The sequence below is a fragment of the Branchiostoma lanceolatum genome, chromosome 15 (assembly GCF_035083965.1).
Source record: "Branchiostoma lanceolatum isolate klBraLanc5 chromosome 15, klBraLanc5.hap2, whole genome shotgun sequence".
In the NCBI taxonomy this organism is placed as follows: domain Eukaryota; kingdom Metazoa; phylum Chordata; class Leptocardii; order Amphioxiformes; family Branchiostomatidae; genus Branchiostoma; species Branchiostoma lanceolatum.
Window position 1 is genome coordinate 14,294,123 of NC_089736.1, and position 16,717 is coordinate 14,310,839.

Below are 16,717 nucleotides of genomic sequence, written 5' to 3' on the forward strand. Positions count from 1 at the left end.
TCAGCTTTCTGACTGCAGCACCATATTCAGTAGAGCGATAGAGGAAGCTGTTCCATTGAGCGGGCCACAATGCAGCAATCAGAATGCGAGCTCTGGTATGCAAAACGGCAGAATAGAGTAACTGCTTCCATATTTGGTTAGATCCTAAAGAGTAAAACAGAGTGTAACTTAAAGTTTCTGAATAACTTGATGGGCATCAAGTCAGCTAAAAGTGACTCCCTTGCACATGCTAAGGTACATGAGATAGAGAGTAAAGAGGCACATCTCAACTCAAGTGGTGATAAAGTCCACCTTCACGACTGCGGTCTTGTTTTCAATCCTGTATTTTCTTTCCTGGGGCATCACCTGACGCCAAGGTGTGTTGTGGTCAGACCGGCATCCTTGAGGTCAAGTGCCCAATAGCGCTAAGAATCTTACCGTCAAGGATGCCGTTCTGACCCTCCCCAACTTCTACGTAAGTGCAGAAGGAGACTCCTTTACCTTGGAAAAGACCAACGAGTATTATTGCAACGTCAAAGGGCAATTGTTGGTGACGGGAGCACCTTTCTGTGACATTGTATGTTATTGTGTAGACACACACATGTTGAGCGAATTTACCATGATATTCAGTTCTGGCAGGACATGCTGCTCAAATTAGCACAGTCTTACCAAAATGGATCCATGTGGTGGATGACTCCGATCCAGCACCTGAATGTATAGATGTAAACAGCGAGACAACTGCCTGCGCACACACCTTGCTTCAGACATCGATTTCCTGCGGAACTTGCAGTGAGATAAAGTAGTTGTTAAAGGATTCAAGTAAATCAGGCATTTATTTCCTTCGGGTACAGGAGTCCGACGGAACTGGCAATGAGATTAAGCAGTGGTTAAAAGATTCAAATGAGCCGCAAGATATTCGCATGATACTTCAAAGTCATATACTGGTTTATCGTCTTTTATAAAGGACTTTTTGAAAGATGACAATTTTTTTTAAAGATGATGTCTTTGCTTTTGCATTTTTTTGTTGTTGCACATGACATGGTGACCAAGTTAAAGGCGTTCCCGTTAAGGCGTTCTCGCGGAAGGGCGACTGATATTCAGCAGAAGTATGAGAAGATCATATTGCTGTTTTGGAGGTGATATAAAGAGGATAGAGGTGAAGGTAAAGGTAAAGGTGAGGGGATAAAGGGCATGCGCATGGCAAGTTGGTGTCGGAAGAGGACATTTGGGTGAGAGTACTGAGAGACATTATCAACATTAAAAATCATTACATAAGTTATGCGATATCAACATGAGGAGATGAGGAGGTTAGTTCCACTAAGGAACATATTGTAGTTATTTGCTACAAATACATTAATTTGTCTATACTTACTCAGATGATGAGGTTTGTTCTACTCATTGACATTTTGTAGTTTTTTTTGCTACATCTACATTCACCACACCACAAAAACACAGACAGACACGATGGAAGCGATTCAGGAGAGCTGCCCGGAAGCTCCTCCGCTGTTGTCTTTTTGGGTGCTGCACTCGCACGGCTGATCACGAATAGTAAGCAAACACAGTTCTATCTTTGAGACGAACATAGACTGATTTACAACTACACATATTAAAAAAAACAAAACATTGACGTACACAGAATCAAGCACACAAACACTTTAAAATCAGCTAGAAGTTTAACTGTATGTAAATTTTAATTCACTTTTGACAAAGCCATCATATTACATGATAGTTTTACTTTTGTTCATAATTTGAGATTTTGCAATGTCTCAATAGAATGGTACGCACAGTAGGAAGGATACTACAGGATGGATGAATTCTTTTTATTGATCATACAAGCAAAAATAAAATTATGCCTTTTTTTCATTTTTTAGGTATTGGGGGGGGGGGCAGCGGCAGCCGTAAGATCTAGTTAGTAGAGTTGAGCTGGACCTCGCACACAAGAGATTTCCCCAAATTGATGTCATGTTTAAGCCGGCGGTCCATCAGGCTAAGGAAAACATGATTAGTTGTATTTCCGACGACCATTCGAAATGCAAATATGGTTCCTTCTTTTGCCGTGCTGGGGCCGATTACACACCTACTTACCTACAGCGGGGTAAGTATATCGTGCCAACGAGTAACGACACCGAACTACTTCATGAGGTTATAGATTCTAAACTTTCAAAACAAATGGTCCACAAGCAACGACGCCTCATGTCAACAAATGCCGTTCAAGCGGCCCATCGGACATGAAGTGGCCCATCAGACAACTCAAATGTCATTACCCAAAAATAATACCTTCATATCTGCAGGGGAGTTGCGGGCAAGGAGCGCCGCGCACTCTAGTGACGTCGGCGGTCTCGGAGAGTCGTTGTGCCGACTCAACCAAGCCGCCGGTGTCCCAGCGATTTCGACCCCCCCCCCCCCCCCCCTGATTTTGCATCCCCCAGTGCTCGCACCCCCAGCTAGTGATCTTCCCCCCCCCCCCAAAAAAGTTGCTCTGTCTGTGCAGCTATTATATTGAAAACAGCAATAGCTGAACATGGCAATCAAGAGTATTACAAGTTGCTGTGGAGACAAGCGGAAGTTGCGCCAGAGCGCCCGGGACTCTGTTCATGATCACGCGATCCTCTATTATCACGGTAGTCGTGGAAAAAACTGGAAAATCACGTCACGTCACGTCACGAGGCTAATGAGGCCAACCAAAATGACAACGCCCAACGTTAGCGGTGCGGTCGACGCTGTCAAGGAGGTCAAATATTGCTGGACCGGAAATCTGCGCCATCATGGCTGATCGGTAAATTACTACGAAAGAAGCAGTAGCAAGGCGTGCCTTGCGTCTCGTGGTACCGCATTTCCTGTTGGACAGAGAGCAAATTGAAGTCAACACACTTGTAGAGTCAGTGGCCCTGGCAAGAGTGCGTATCCATATGTGGGAAGATGTATGGGACGATTTAAGTAATGGCATTTCTTGTCAAACCGTGTCCCAATCACTTACTGGAAACAGATAAATCATATATTTCAAGTGTGCACCAGACGTCTTTTATTCTGGCCACCGCTTATTGATAGTGATCTACAACATGAAACAGCTAACTAAACAGTATCTTAACATACTAATGTTTAAACAAGTAGTACAATTGTTTCTGATATGAAACATTCCACACCAACATGAGAGGACAGTGCTTAATATGCCAATCATCAGCGACTGTAGCTGTCGAGAATAGAATGATGCACATTTGTTTATGATAAGTAACACTGAATAATGATACGTTATCTTTTCACCAACCTTCATGTACAAATAAGATTTACATTCAAATTATACACACATTACGTATAACAAGCAGTAATTTTATTCAAGTTCTCAAGATGCATTCATTTTCAAACAATATAACACTATTTCCATTGTATATATCATACGGCATATATCAAATGCCAACGGGAGTAGAACAGGTTTCGCAATTTGCGCGAACGCGTAAGTCGCTGTTCGAACTAAAACCGCCAGGGGGTTAACTTCACTAACTTCATAGAATATGAAAGGGTAGGAAAAGCTACTCGTGGACAGCATTTTCACTTGGACAGCGCTTTTAGGTGACATAGAACCACGGTTTCACGATGCTTCTTAGAGTATCTTCTAAAGGGGCTGCTATCTTACAAAGATGCTTACAAAGGACGACTCTTACATAACAAGGAACATTTTAACTGTTACTGAAACTTATGGCATTCGATAAACCGACTTTTAAATAAAATAAAGAACAATAACTCGTTTTGCGGGTACGTCACAATAGGCTGCCATCTTGGATCGCGCATGGACTTGTGGGGACGATTGGGGCAAGCTTGTATAACCTTGACGAAAAGCTAGGTGGCGGGCGTTGTTGCTCGTACTCTACCTGATCCCGTGTTTACTATGGGGAAAGGCGATCGCTGCGCTGCTTTTGGCTGCAACCAAGATAGGAGATATCCTGAAAAGTAAGTTTGTATTAATATTAAACTGAAAATGGCGATAAATGTATGTATTAAACGTTATATATTTCATCTTTACACATAAATAACAAAAGCTATCATAACTGGTCTAGGTTCTGCGACATACGTTTGTACCGCTAGGAGCCTTATTTCTGAGAGACCAGTCTGCTATTATCAAAGCCTGCTTCAATGTATATCCAAGGATGTATCTATTTGTATTTCTAACTTTGTTTTGAATTTGAAAAAAGTTTGCTTCCGGCTTCTGAGTACTTTAACTATTTATTGAATTTTCAGATAGCTGAACTTCATTCCAAGACATGGTTTTATTTGTAACTAAGATAACAATTGTGTACTTTATCAAGAACTTGGTATATATCTCTATCTATCTATTTATATAATTATATATATAACATGGGTGTTTTCGGTAAACACTGTGTTAAACTTTTTCATTAATAGGCTGGTGATCAAAGACCATGTGACATCAATGAAGTGGCACTACTGCCCACCAAAGTTGCAAATCTAAGGACCAAGCTGCTTTACAGGAAAGGGTTCAAAGTTTCTAAGAATACAAGAGTATGCAGTAAACACTTTGCCTTTGGACGGCCCCATGGAGTAGAGCAGGTTTCTTCTGCCAAGTCATCTTCTTCTGAGTCTGCCAAGTCATTCCATGAAATAGATTAGCTGACACTACTTTCCACTGTGGTACAAGACATGTTAGGAATCCCAGGTTCGCCCAAAACCCACGCACATCAGCTGACCTGGAAGATGAATTGTATGTGACAACCGGAAGTAGTATGTCAACATTGTTGCCCGAGCTTGGAGCATGTCCTGTCTTAATGGCGAATAATTATGACACCTGTGGAGGTCGGCTCGCCATCAAAGATATAAAACGCTATCGTGTAAACTTACTTTGAAAATTTCAAGAACCTACAGTAGTGGCCAAGATCTGTTCAATGTAGGTTCTCATGATAGGTAAAAGTTACAGTCAAAGTAACTCAAAGGTAATCACTGTGTCCACCATTTTAAGAGCAACAGGGATCAGCGCCCAGTCCATGGAATCCGATGGTACATTACGTGTTATGGATGACCTTGTGAAAAAAGGAAGTTACATTGTATTGTTTTTACCTTTGATAATGAACAGTGGCACTGGTAAAAATTCTGGGTGTCACAAAAAAACTGACAGTATGGATCTTTTTCTGATATTCAGAGAATAATATATAATATCTGTATTCATGGCTAACACTGTATTCGTGCCTAAACCTAACCTAGTGAACTAGACCTTTAGATTAAGGCAACCTAGCCTATAACCAGGGCAAAATGATTTTTTTACGCTGATTGGTCAATATCTTAAACTCGAGTCAGAGCGCCCTGCACTAGGGAGGCATAGCAAAAGGCTAAAAGGGGGAGTGGTCCGATCTCTGTCATTCTTGAAAAAGGCTGAATAAAGTCGAAACGGGTTGAATCCTGTCTCAAGAGCTGTCATTTCCCAGAACTACGAATGAAATCATGGCTAACACTTAGTTACATCTAATCTTTGCAAATGGACAAGTATGACATGTTTCTTGCTTAGTCAATACTAAACGTTACATTTATATGATATGATCTTCCCGACCCCGCAAGTAGACGCTAAATGACCGGGTACGGGTGTATACGGGTGTATAGATCCACATTTATTAAAGCTAAGGTCTCCGAAATTCTACTCCTGCTGGATCAACATTCTACCTACGTCATCAAACATGGAATCATATTGTTTGGCTTCACCCAGCACAGCTCACGCTTCAAGATATTAACGAAAGACGCAAGGGGGAGGGGGTGTCTCTCTGAAGATAAGTTTAAAGTCCTCATTCTCACGTTTTTATTACGTGGTGAGATAAGAGGTGCTCCGCCAGATGTATTTAAGCGTGGCTTCCACGACGCCGGAAATATTGAAGTTTTACTCTACAATTTTTACAATTACGACTAATACTTGTAGTTGTATGACTTGAAATATTGGTTTTTGGTTGTCTTTCCAGAGGATGAACTTCTGGTAGAGTACTGGAAGCGGGGATACCAATATTCTGAGATAACAGCATTTTTGTGCAGGTTTCATGATGTGGACCTAAGGTAGCTAGGATCAGCGCTCAGTCCAGAGAAGCCGATGGTACATTGCGTGTTATTGGGAACTTTAGAGAACAGGATATGTTTCTTGCAAACATATATGGCACTTATGTTGACTGCCTTGAATAAACGTCATCATAAAACAGAATGATAGCACAGTTTAAGAAGCAATTTCACTGGTGATTTGTTTTACAAGTTAAAGTTATAACAGGTGGCTGTTATAGCTGTTGTTCGAGGTCATGCCTCAACGTCACCGCTGCTAAAGCCGGAGCTGTCAAATCTATGAGCGTCATACAGCTTAATTAAAAAGTAAATGACAATGTCATCATATCCATATCTATAGACAGATGACTCCTACGAACTGATGACTCCTTTACTCTGAACCAGCAATAAACAGATCAATAAACATCACCGTTAAATAGACATCTCTCACTTACGTTCTTCTAAAGCACGACATAAAATATTCTATATCTGAGTACCGGAGGGACTCAAAAACGATCAGTATTAAAATGCACCTACTTGAGGATCACGCGGTCTACTGTATCCACTTAGCCTCGAATTTCAGAGCAGTGGATGGAATGAGGTACATGCCCGGTTTAACCTCCTCTCGCAGTCCACTCGCTCTTTAGTCGATATCGTTGCCAGGCTACAGCCAACCCTCAAATCACACCTAATAAAGGTCAGCCCAGACCACACGACCGCGTATATTTAGTCATTTGTAGTAAAGGCAGATGTGTTGTTCAAATTCAAATCATGCAATCGACATCAATGTATCGACATCAATGGCTGTCACGCTCCTAAAGTGTTGCTATCACGCTCTTATCTTTAAAGCATGGCTGTCATTTCAATAAATAAGAACAAAATGTACACAATCAGATAAAGATAAACAAAAGGAGGGGAAAATGAATCGAGGAAATGTTGTTAATCTGAGCCAATTTGTTAGCAATGTTGCACTAACGCCACGAAGGCGAGTGTATGTTCCGAGTTTCCAGAGGGAGTAGACATTTCAAACGGCGAAATTGTTTAATATTATTATCATGTCGTGCAGCAAATCGTTAAAAGCTACTCTGGTATGCTTCTGTGAGCCTGTGTGACTTTTTATCCCGTGCGAAAGACAATATCGGGTTACAGGTGTTCCCGCGCGCGGGAATATAGCTTATCTTTAATAAAATGCAAAGTTTAAATAGTTCTTTGAATATCAACAAAATAAAGCCTACGGCCTTTAGTTCAAGGACACAGAGTCATAAAAGTGTTAATCCATCTGTTGCAGAGCTTTCTTGTCAGCTTGGTTGCCGGCGTCCCACCCATCAAAATCATGCTTAGTGAAGGTCCTCTGCATCTGCCTAAATTAGTATGCAATCGGCCCCACATTCATACATGATTGTTAAAGCCTTTTTTCAGGTTGTCTTGGCATTTACCGACAGCATATGAAAATATTTAGATAAGAACTCTGTGTTGGGTGATAGTGACGGTTTCTGTTCTACTTGTATTCTAGTCGTGAGACTCGCGTTGTTGATCTTTTTTTCGTAATGTTGCGCCCTGATCCACATTCGTGTCTGATTAATATGTCCTTTATGTTGGTACTGATGTCCTTCCTACTTATAAATCTATTCAGAGCAACATTACCGACAATTATAGTATTCTTTTCTTTACTTTTTTTTAGACCAATACCGTATGCCTTTATCCTTGTTTCAAGTGTTCAGACTTGTGTTGACAATGGCTATGATAACAAGCGTGTTGTCTTTAGTTTTTACCTTGGACAGCTCGTTGTACGCCAGAAATTGTTTTCTCTGAAGAACGCTTATTTTCTGTTGACGGTCTTCAGCTTAGTAGTTTTGGGAACTTTCGTTTCGCTCAGTATACGTGTCACTATATAATTCTGAATGTTAAGTCACTTAATGTCCTAGAAAGGTGAAAATTAGACTGGGACTAATAAAGGCAGGGTAACTTCAGTGAGGGTAGGGGATGAGAACAGGCCGAGGGTATCATCAGGGCAAGGTGAGAGCAGGTTGGCTTCAGAGCCGAGCGATTTATTGATATAGCAAGACAGGGAAGAGGAGCCTAAACAAACAAGCAACCTAGAAAAAGAACATACAGGGTAAAATGCTGAATCAGTGACAGGAAGACTAGTAACTCATGGTCATAACCCTCTTGTTTGCTGTCTGTCACTTTTGAGTAGGTAGTGGCAAACCAAGAGTAATTCTTTGCGATATTTTCGCTTGCTTCAACGTTTAACGTGCACGTTCGCAGAACAACTTTGTTTGAATAAAGAGAGTTGATTTCGAGTATTGAACGCGTCAAGACGTGTTTTATTTAGCTGCGTGTTGTGTCTTGTCTTCCGTCGTTTCGTCATCTTCATCGTCACCCCTCCAGCAAAATCCACTACAGAAAGAAGGCTACCATTCCCGCTTCCTTACACATGTTCCCACTCGACAACTGTCGATATTGGCAAATTCAGCGAGCAACCATCACCACTGAAACCATTACCGACCAAACCATTATTATGAAGGTAAATATTCCATAATAAAGGACGAACATGCATCCATTTTAAATGCGACAGCAATGCTATGCTATGTCCAAAAACTTCAAGACCTAGTATGCGTGCAACCCAACTTCTTCACAGGCCGCCATGTAGGGCGCAGAATCCTTGAACGTCCACCATCCATTTAGCTCAGCGCTCCAGGTCTTGGAGCACGCTGAAGCGTTCGCCACCCCCAACCCCTGGGCTGACAACCTGTGCCTCAAGGTGAGGTGTGTACTCATGTGTGGTGCAGTGTGATTTTGAAAGAAAATCTTATCAGCTTTTAAAGCAAATGTTTTTGCACTCTTTTTTGTATGTTCCTTCTCTGTTGCAACTCCTCCTTGATAAATTTGTCCTCATGCGATTTGACGGGTCCGATGGGAAAGCCTTGACTCATCAAGTGGGTACAGCAAGTTCGTCGAACTAGATCGTAATTGTGACACGCTCCGTAGCTTTAGGTTGCAGCACGAAGTGACAGTACAACTCCTCAAAGTGACAGCACAACGGAGGTACAGGCCGCATAAAAATCAACAGCGCCGGGTATGCAGCGTATTAAATGGTTAAAGAGCTGTTACCTACATCTGGCAGAGCACTGTCGGTTCAACAGTGATTATGTCAATCTTGCACATTTTTCTTTGACAACTACGGCAATTTTCTAGATGTGTGAAACCAAAGGCCTATTCTTGTATTATACACCTCCTGGCTGCGAAGGTGCTACTTCAGACACCATACAAGTCGTATTGTTCGCCTAAGATCTTCCCCATTTCACTGGCTCGAGTGGTATGTGGTTCTCGCGTCTGAACGCAGCTAGCAATCCATTTGCCATTGCAAGGGATTAGTGAACAGGAAACAGACGAAGACACGTTGATTGGTTTCGGCTTTGCTGACAAGTTTGAGAAAGTCATAGAAGCATCAACCTATCAAAATCTGAACCCATTGGCAACGTAGATGAGTGGTTAGCTCCGAAAGTTACTAAGGAGATGTATGGATGTAATAAGTCACTACTTATGCTCAAAGCCCTTGTTACTGACAGGTCTGGGCGGTTTTCCTAAGGCTAAATAAAACCATAAGTCGGACTTAAACACTGAGCAACAAGACTGCAGTGTTTATGCTTGGCGTCGTCAGCGGTCCGGTGCTTTTCGTACCATTTTGGATCCTGTCACTCGAGACCGCCCAACGCTGAAGGACCATCTACTTGCAGTTTGTCCCGAACACGTGGGAAACGTGCCTTCCCTTGTTCAAAGAAAAGATGTGTCATTGAGCTAGTGAATCAAAACCAAACTAACTTAGCAATAAAAGATTTATTCATTTAGCAGAGAGATGTTTACAAAGTAACTCCCAACCCCCTTAACATGGCCAAAACTAAGGCAACGTGATAAGTTGTGCAAGCAATGTGGCTGAAACGCTCTTTTAAGAGCACAGTGGGTAGGGGGAATGTTAAAATACACATTTGGTATTGATGTCTCAGCAGACAACGACCGGCGCTCTACCCTCCCTCGAACTTTTGCATAAGTTACGAGGAAATGTTGTCGAACAAAAATATGAACTCCAGAGGAAGTGCCAATATCTGGTCGGCTAATTCTGCTACCTGCAAAGTGTGCCCCTACAGAGCTCTTAACTTTAAAGTCCGAAGCAGAACGTCGACCATTCGCGTTCTCACATTAAAAAAATAAGGTTTTAGTTTAAGATTTTGCAGGGTACATTCGTGTTATCATTGTGTCCGTGTCGTTTCCTGTAAGCCATCGTCTGACGTCTCCCAAATGTCAACTCATCAGCAGCATTTCGAACATCTAACAACAACCATTCCCTATATTTTGGCGTTGTCGGTAGGATTTACTCCAGATTCCATGGCCGAGGGGCGTAGGAGATGCATGAGCGCACGTTTTGAAATGCGCTCAACGACACCATTGTAGATTTGCCTATAGCTATGTACCCTCGTTAACTGTAGATTCATTGATGATACTGTTGTTGAATCATTGTCAGAGATCGGAAATTCAGCCGCTTGGGCAATGTATTCCCGTTCGAGAGAAAATGGCCAAGTTTCGAATGTTTTGGTGATGTGATCTCCGATATATTCCAGACTTTCAGTGGTTGGATTTGGCCCATTAGGGGATAACGTCTCCTGTAACAGATGAAGTAGATTGGAACTTTACTAGAAATTGTATTTAGAATATTGATATTTTTGTGTATTGATTTCTCATCCACACATGGTAGGAGTTATTCGAGAGAAGAAAGCGAGGCAAAGGGGATGGTTTGAAATAGTCAAATGGAGAAATCTTGAATTTGACAAAGAGGGGCTACTCACCTTTGTAAAATCAATGCCAACTGGAAGTCCGGTAACTGTTTGAAGTCCATGCAACTCCTAAGTAAGTAATTTTAGATGCCCGACGTAGCATAAGTCTTGAACAGTTCCGGAACCAGCCAATAAAATAGAAAAGCAGGGAGGAAACTCTAATAGTTATGTTATGTTGACCTTCACAGAATGTTATAAACTAACCGCTGAAATTCCCCACTTATACTACCAATAGAGCTACCAACATACATCACCCCTGCACATTTTTTAATAATACATTATACCTTTTAAAAATTATAAGTAGAGGGTGGGGATCGCGCCGATAAGCACCTTCTTACACCCTCCTTCATTACAAGCTTTCAAAAGCCCCGCGAAGGATGTTGTTGTAAGTTTCAAGGTTACTGTCTGAAAGCTATAGTCGGTTTTAAAAAAAAGGGACTGATCCTGGTGGCACCACCCCGTGTCAATGTCGCAATATACAGAAGTGATGGACACATCCTGGCTTACTCCCTGTTGTGTGATAAAATGTCTAACAACATATTTAACCTGCTTGGTAATGTAATCTACACAGCATAGATCGATCGATAGATAGATATATGCAGAGGGTGGCCCTATATATATATATGTTTACTATATTGGCGGCAGAGGGGGGACCTATTGTGTGGCGGGGACGGGCGTATGGACAGCCCAGGCAACAGTGTCAAGTATGGCACATACACCTTCATGGAACTGAAGAAAACAGCTGTCATCGACGTTCAACCTGTACAGGTACATTTTAACACCATTTCCTCTTGCTTTTCATTTGACATCTAAGTACTAGCTGATACAGAATATTAATTCTTGATCCAAATATGATTTCTATGTATCAATATTCATGGTGCCAGCTTATTCTTTGTAATGACTAGAAAAAATGTGTTTTAATGACCCACTATACAAAATGTTGATAATATACCCATCACTCACTCCTACCTAGAGAGAGTACTATGCTGCAGTAAGTTCACAATGATTCAAAGGCAATTTACAATGTTATAGTTGCTTGCTGTAGTTAAAACAATGATACGATTTATGTTGCAAAGCAACGAGTTTGGTGGATCCTACCATATGGATCAGGAAGGACTTTAGCAGTCGATAGAAATAGTACTACAGAAAAGGTACAACATTATGTCTAGTTGGGAACACTTGAAGTCTTCATATTTATCTAGAAAAAAAGATCAATTCGTAAGCAGTTGGACAATATATAAACGGGCTTGATACAAGTAACTTGGATCGGAAAAAAAAGAACTGGCAAGACTATAGTCTGCAACAATGCAGCTTTTCCGTGCGACAAAGGCTCGGACTAAAGGAGACAGGCATTTGGGAGCCATTACCTCATCAGTGTATCGGGACCTTTCACGCACTTGTGTGCAGAAAAGGCAGATGCTGCGCTTAATCAGAAACTTCTCGTCACCCGACTCTTTTGATAAAGCAAAAACAGCGATGCGTAGCCCAAGTATTGTTAACCATTTCTAATAAAAAAAAAGAAGAAAACATTGGAGAAATTCTGAGCGGGAACTACTTACATCGCTGCCCATAAATACATCACCTGCAATGCGAATGAAACAGGTATAGGGCGCGTCACCAGGAAGTCCCAGGTAGTCGAGTGATGTCATCAAATCGGGCCCCCGATAAGATTAAGAGGGAGAAAGCAGATTACAGTGAAACAAGGAGCTTAAGTGAACGCATGCGTTTCCGCAACATGATTTTGATTTCCCCTATATCTATGATTATTTTCAAAACATCCCAAAAATCAGGAAAATTTAACGAAGGACGGCCTCAAATCATTAATCAAAACTTTAACTCATATGTGAAAGAGCAAAGTTTGCACTATTTCGAAAATTGCCAGGAGTGCTTTAAGTCTTAACGCAGAACGTTCCAGTATCTTTGGCCAAGTACCGATATATATGATAGTTAACATTGGCGTCAACGTTAGCACAAAATTCCCTTTGACTAACAAAACTAAATGCCATTGACTCTGCCGAGAAAATCTACAAAACTGTACAAAGAGTTTCAGGAGACATTCAGTTTCCTGTTTGGAGCCTCTCTTGTGAGAGTTTCGGAGGCTACGGTACAAGTGAAGAAAACAAGCTGAAACGAGAGGAGAAAAAAATGGATGCTGTAAAAAACGCTAAAGACTCAAATGCGCAGAGGGTAAAGGCCTACGTGACAAACTTCTTGTCAACAAGAGAGAGCTACAAGAAATGACAAGAGCGGCGCATGGGGCAGTATTTCGAATCGCCTGAGAAGGCAACGCAAAGTTCAAGTGCAAGGAAAGTGCAATAGAAAGTAGTGCTGAGGAAGCCCAAACAGCATGCTCCACATTGGAGGCACCTTTCATTTGATACAGATGGATTGTTGATCCATGTGAAGTCATGGCCATGTGGTGCTAAGGTAATAAAATACCTATAGTATGTACTAACTATTCATTGGAAGGGGTAGCTGGTTGCGGTGGAATAATTCAATTGTTTCGTGTTATATTGTTTCTGTGCTGTTTGCTATTCTTCAGTTCTCAAAATGTACTAGTTGTGACCCACCAACTAATCATGTGCCCCTGTATTACAACAGCATGGTGTGTCTTATTTGTGTTCACAGGTAATAGATTTATTTGGAGAGAACGAAAGCATGCACGGGACACAGTGGACCGGGGAGAGGCAGGGCTAGTCTGCAGGGACTTGTATCTGCTGTCTTTGTGGGGAGATCGTGTACCAATCCAGTGACTCCCTGGCTAAAGTGGAGATGTACTGTGTGGTCTTCTCCAACTGGAGTGGGTTTGCCTTATGTACGCAATTTGTGTCAGACAAAACATTTTCATTTAGCATCTTTTTCTTTTCGTTATCTTTTCTTTCTTATATTTCTTAACAACCCAAAATGAAAATAAATGCATAAGATTTATATTTGATATTCATCTTGAATCCTAGCAAGATTGACAAATGAACTGTATATGAGAAATGAGGCAGATTCAGTGTTCCTAACTCCGAATGGACTACATATACATCACGTTTGGGTACATGTACATGTCTTTATAATCCAATTAAGTTGTTAATCTATATATTGTATTACACAAATTTAGGCCCTATTAATCCATTGTCAGTAACACATCTATTGATAATAATTTTTTAAATCTGATCAACAACAAAAAGTACTTTGCAGTCCTTGGCTGAGTTGGATACCGATGGCTGCCTTAACAAGTTTTTAGAACTGAAGTCACATGCCTCTTTAACAGGTTGATATCATCATCGTACATATGAAATAACAAGCAAATTATATGACTGTCACAATAGGACAGCATGTTTGGGTATGTCACTATGAGGCAATAATTGTTATTGTATTTTATTGTTACTGGATATGCTGCTATGGCAAAATACTATGTGTACAAACTGTACACAATATATGATACCCTGATTTCATCACTAAGTGATTCGACAGGATAAATGTACTTGTTGACAATAATACGCCACGATCACAGCATGATGACACAACATGATGACTCAAGTGTGGACACTGCAAATTTACATATATAGGTATGAGGCAACCACTTTAGCGGGAAGGAAAAGTAGAGTAGTCTAAGAGTAAAGTAGAGTTCTTACAGACAGATAGGAACTTCGGTTCCAGTTAAGGCCGCTCTTCAATTCAGTTCAATGCCGTCTGAAGCCTGCAATATATTTATGTTGCGTTGAAAGGACAAATTTTCCAAATTACGATAGTGTTCATGATACAAGGCAACAGCTGACTGTCAGATATAGGACTGCATGTCTCTTGGTTCAACAGACTAGTCCAATGATTTATCTTCACAATATCGACGTAACTTTCTGTATTGTTCTAATTGTAAACAGTAGCCACAGCCTTGTTGAAAGTACAACAGAAAAGTAATAGAAAAGTTACACTAGTTATTAATCGGAGCCATATTTGCCAGCTGTGCTTCTTTTTTAAGTTTGATTCCAGTCATGCCTTCTTCCCATTTGACCTTACACATACATGATGTCAGAACCCTAGCTACACAAGATTGGTGGCTGAGCAGTTCAACCGACAAGCAATACTATGGTGGCTATGTTATTGATTTGGACACAGGCTGGCTTTGTTAAACGGGACCTGTCTGACCACCTTGTTTTGCTACAAAATGTACCATGTTCACAATGCTACACAATGCCATGACCACAACTTGTTACGCTCAACAGGGGCTTCGTTGGAAATGGGAAAAAATACCACCTACACTGACCTACTTACACAATAAGAAGACTGAGGACATATACAATAGGAAAGCATAATTATCAGTATCACAACATTTCAGGATACAAATTACAAAAATTCCATTGGTTAGATAAACATTAACGATCACATATGCCAGTCCGTTTGCCTTCCTTGGTCACCTATTTGTGCGACCAGTTAAGATAACCGTGATTCCTTACAGACGTGGCTGCTGATTAATATATCAGGTTACACTTGTTCCCGCGCGCTGGAACCAGGCGAAAGATTCGCAATTGAAATTGTTAAAAATACGTTCAAACCAACATTCCACGAAACCTGTCACAGTAAATAAGGGTAATATTTCATACTTGAATCAATGCGTAGTGCAATGTCGATGTAATTTTAAGAAAAAATAAAGAAATCATGTATCCCGACTTCAGTCTGAATCCTGTGTGGGTCATAACGTTACATACTGTTTTGTCAAAGAGCCAATCAGCATACTGCTTTTGGATGATTGACAGGTTCTTTCCCGCCATTACAGGCATTAGACCAGAACAGTACACTCCGCGTATCAGTGCCCCCCGCGCCGCCATATTAGAGTCCACATAACGTTACGTGCGGTTTGTACTCGACAACAAAGTTGTTGACAGAAGTAGGTATCCTTAATGGAGGAAAGTTAGATTGTGTGTCCGTTATCTGAATATGCAAGAAGTCTTGCACTTCATGTTTTACGGCGCTACCAAGACAAGATTTTCGCTGTTGGAATGAACTTTTTTTTTTATTCAAGATGAGCAGCTAGACGAGGATCGCTTGCCATCATCGGAGTCGCTTGTCTCATTCTTACTTGAGACAAGTTTCCACTCCCAGGAGCGTTTCAAGGCCTTCAAAACTCTTCGGGCCTACAATTATGTGACATCCTGCTTTGTGGAAAGCGTCAGGGGAAACTTCGTTAGGTTTGCTCTATCAATGGCATAAAGCCATCCTCTTCGCCTAGCCGATGTTAACTCCTTAGCATTCCTTCCTTTTAAGATAGTCCACCTTTTATTGTTTTTGGGGGGGCTCCTCCTTTTATGAAGGGGCCTACAAAGGCTTTTTTCTGTAGGGTCTCTACATCAGTGGGCTTGAGCTTAAGCTTTGCAAACTCTTTAAGGATCTGTGGGTGGCTGAAATTCAGGATGCCACGCTTGACATACAGCATAATCGTGGCGTTTAGGTTCTTTATGCCCAGGAACGTGTTACCCGGGACCTCTCAGAGCAAATCTTCTAGTAGGGCCATTCTAGCCTGCAGCTCGTGCTTAATGAATAAGGTGCCTGGTTATGCTCAATAATTTGCCGTCAGTAGACTCTCTACTGGAATACCGATCCTGTCAAGCTTGACAGATTTCCACCCATCCCATGACCGCCCCTCACATTGGCAGAACTGCGCGGGTCATCTTGCGAGCAGTCGGCAACACCTCGCGACCATCCTTGTACATGTTGTTGTTACATAGGTTGGGAAGTTCTACGCTTTTGAGATTTTGAGTTATTGGCTGCTTAATAAATATTTTAGATAATCCGTAATATCTGGCTTGATGCACCACTTAACCTTCCTCCTGGAACGTCTCTACTATCCTATAAGTCATACAGTAATATTGACTTAAAATGTATGTACAGACGGCACCAACGAA